Source organism: Hydra vulgaris, chromosome 09 (assembly GCF_038396675.1).
Source record: "Hydra vulgaris chromosome 09, alternate assembly HydraT2T_AEP".
Taxonomy (NCBI): domain Eukaryota; kingdom Metazoa; phylum Cnidaria; class Hydrozoa; order Anthoathecata; family Hydridae; genus Hydra; species Hydra vulgaris.
In genome coordinates, this window is record NC_088928.1 from 38,193,498 (window position 1) to 38,197,500 (window position 4,003).

A 4,003-nucleotide genomic window follows, 5' to 3' on the forward strand; every position below is an offset into this window, starting at 1 on the left:
GTCCTCCATACTTAGAGGACCTTTTTTAGAAATTACTTTTTTCTTTAAAAAAAAAAAAAAGTCCCTTATAAACAAATTGGCGGAAGGGGGCGGGACAGTGCCCCTCCCCCCCCCCTCCTCCACCGGTTTCATCGGCTCTATTATTTAGTGATACATATGTTATTTAGTAATACATCTGTTATTTAATGATACACTTTTTGAAACTCATCTGTAATTTGTTTCGTTTTAAAACAGCAAAAAAATAGTTGAAAAAAAAGCATAACTTAAATCCTTTGATGATTAAAAACCTGTTTGATAGGTGACTTACCGTGCGTCACTACCACTTTACATTGCGTCTTGTAGATCCCTATTGCATCACGAGCGTAGACGTTATATAATGTCTACGCTTGTGATGCAATGCTACAGATAAAATTTAATACAAGACATACACACAGTTTGAATTAAACAAAGCAATAAAAATGTTAACAGTTTATGATAAAGTTATCTAAGGGCAAAAAGACCCCTAATTTAACCCCTAAATTGAAAACAGAGAAGTTTGAGTTAAAGTTGAAATTAAAACCATAGTTTTCAATTAGTCTGTTTATAAAACACTGTCTCATGACGCGAACTGATTTAATACAGGAATTTAGTTACGTAATACCTTTAAAAAATATATTAGAATGTATTAATGCTATAACTACTTTTAAAGAGTCCGTTAATATAAAATTGTTCTAACACGCCATACTTTTTAAATCTTATCTAAAAATCTGATTATGTAATATCTTGGATAATATGAATCAATGTAATATCATGATATATGACGTAATATCGTGATTAATATAAATCAATTTTTGTCAAGTTTCTAATGACATTTTTCTCGCGCTCAGCAACGAGTTAAAAAGTTTAAAACTCTCAAGGGAATCATCATTATAAAACTCCGCTAACAAAATTTTCCTTATCAATTTTGTAGAATAAAAGGAGTGACTATTAGTTTTTGAATTAGAAATAACTAAAATCAGTTGGTTACATATGTAAGGTAAAAATGTTTTATTGATAGTTACGTTACTGTTTGTTTGATCGGTTAATCATTTTTGTTAAATAAGTCAATCTCTTCGTTTTTATTGTTATTTTTATGTTCTGTAAAAAAAGTACTGATAAAGTATCCTTTTCCGCCATCATCTATTAATATTTAAGTTTTAAGATAACTTCCATACATACTTTTTTTATTATGAACTTTGAATTATGAGTTTTTACCATTCTTAACTAAAGTTATATTCATCGATAAATTTGAAACTACAAACTATAATCTTTCAGCGTTCAAAAATTAAAAGCATAAATTCGTAACCCCCTAAATGTGAGGGATGTGATTGAGTAAATTAATAAACAATCCTAAAGTAATTTTTTTTTTTTTCAAAACCATAAGTTATTTGGTGTACTTTTAAAACTTTCTAAAAGCCTATAATATTTGAGTAGGATAAGTTGTTTTAAGTAAATCCATTCGAAGGTTCTGTTAATTACACTTTTATATTATACAGAAAGTAATGATATCGGTCTATAGTTTGCATAATTTTAATTTACAAATGACCACTGCATTTGTAAATTAAAATTGTATTTGCTTTTTTAAGAATATCAGGAAAATACCGAACTTTTAATAAAGTTTACAGTATAGCAAATGTTTGCGTAAGCTCGCTTTGTTAAAAATTTTTACATTACAAAATATTTCATCATCTCTCGGATATATATATATATATATATATATATATATATATATATATATATATATATATATACATAGGCGTGCCCAGACCTTATTCGCAGGTTGTGCACCACAGTGGCATATTCAGGGGAAGCAGGTTTCTACTCCCCCTAGTTATACTTTACGTAATACTTACTAATAGTTAGGTTATACTTGGGTAACTAAATAATAAAAAAAGGCTTTCTATATCTAAGAAAGCCTTTTTTTCCCATCCATTTTTATAATTAAAAATCTGTTCGGTGATTTTTTTTGCGCTTTTAACTCTCTAAAAGGTCCAAAAAAAGAAAGGGTCACTAACAGAACTACTACTAACACTATTAAGTAGCGTATTATTATATAGAGATCGCTATAGGATTTATTATGTAAGTTAGATCAAATTTTGCAGGTCGTGCCTTTGCATGACAGGCTAGACCCGTAGACACGCCTATGTGTGTATATATATATATATATATATATATATATATATATATATATATATATATATATATATATATATATATATATATATATATATATATATATATATATATATATATATATATATATATATATATATATATATATATATATATGTTGAACGTCGTAATAGCATAAAATAAGTAATTATTTTAAAAATAACACGATGTTTTTTATTCTTGACATGTTTCGTAAAATTTTATTTACATTTTCAAAAGATTATTTTACAATTATAAAAAACTCTGAAATATATATTAAAAAATAGAAGTCTTTACAGAGAAATATTAACGGACAAAAAACTATACATAATAAACCAATATACTTATTACAAAATAGCTCGGTAAATAACCAATAAAAAAAACCAACTGTCAAAAAAAATATATATATATATAAATAAACTGACAGTAAAATTAAATAGATAAGTTTATAGTATAATGTAAAGCTTGTTTATTAAGTGAGGGACTTTCCCATTTAATGTGGAGGGCTTCGTTTATCTTTAATTTGTGTTTGTTTGGGGCATTATCCAAAATCTCAAAAGAATCACAGTTAGCCAAATTTTTGCAATTAAGAGATAAATTCAAGTGTTTAAATATATTAGATTGTTTATCACTTTTAAGGTGCTCATTTATTCTAGTTGCCAAGTGTCTGAAGGTTTCTCCAATATAACTGGCATTACAGCCAGCGCAAGAAAATTTATAGACAACATGAGATTTAAGCAGTTTAGGAAGTGACTCTTTTAAGCAAAAACAATCTTGTATTTTATTAGTAGTGAAAATTAATTTTATTAGAATATCCTTGCAATATTTATGAACAATTTTTGAAATTTTCCTTTTAGTGTAATTAGAGTACATTCCAATGTATGGGAGCTTAAAGTATCTTATATTTAAGCTATTAACAATGTTAGACACAGATGGGTTCATTTTCTTATCAATATAGGATTTAATTTCATAGTCAATAATTTTTTGTGGAAATTTATTATTTTGTAAAACTAATGATAGATTCTTAATATCTTTATCAAAACCAAACCAAGAATTATTAATTTTAAATGTACGATCAATCAAACACCGAACAAGTCAAATTTGTAGCAAGAGGGAATAAAACTAAAAAATTTTTGTAAAAGACCTGTATACGTTTTTTTGTGATAAACTGAAGTCGTAAACGAATTGGATTTTTTAATAAGTACATCTAAAAAAGCAATCTGGTTATCTTGTTCTTTTTCCATAGTAAATTTCAGATTTTTATGTTGTTTATTGAGGTGTTTGAAAAATTCTTGAGCTTTATATTCAGAATTAAAAATAGCAATTATGTCATCGACATACCGTTTATAAAAAAATGGTGCTGTAAAAGTTTTTTTACTATAGCAAAAAATTTAGTTTTATCCAAAATTTAGTTTTAACCGAGTTATTTTGTAATAAATATATTGGTTTATTATGTATAGTTTTTGTCCGTTAATATTTCTCTGTAAAGACTTCTATTTTTTAATATATATTTCAGAGTTTTTTATAATTGTAAAATAATCTTTTGAAAATGTAAATAAAATTTTACGAAACATGTCAAGAATAAAAAACATCGTGTTATTTTTAAAAATAATATATACATATATATATATATATATTTATATATATTTATATATCTATATATATATATATATATATATATATATATATATATATATATATATATATATATATATATATGTTATATTAATAAGAAAACATCAAACAATACGAATTCTCTTAATACAAATAATAACTTATTTTGAGAAATTTTCACTGGGTTATGGATACCAGCATCATCAGCTTGTAAAATATT

General features: G+C 25.3%; 1 protein-coding gene across 1 annotated transcript in view; it reads left to right on the plus strand.

Moving 5' to 3' along the window:
• Nucleotides 1-843: 843 nt before the first annotated feature.
• LOC105843368 (polyunsaturated fatty acid 5-lipoxygenase) overlaps nucleotides 844-4,003 on the plus strand; it is a 24,687-nt gene continuing 21,527 nt past the window's right edge. The window contains exon 1 of the mRNA XM_065805623.1: nucleotides 844-1,015. The gene's annotated coding sequence lies outside the window, so the exon portion shown is untranslated. The remainder of the gene's footprint in view (nucleotides 1,016-4,003) is intronic.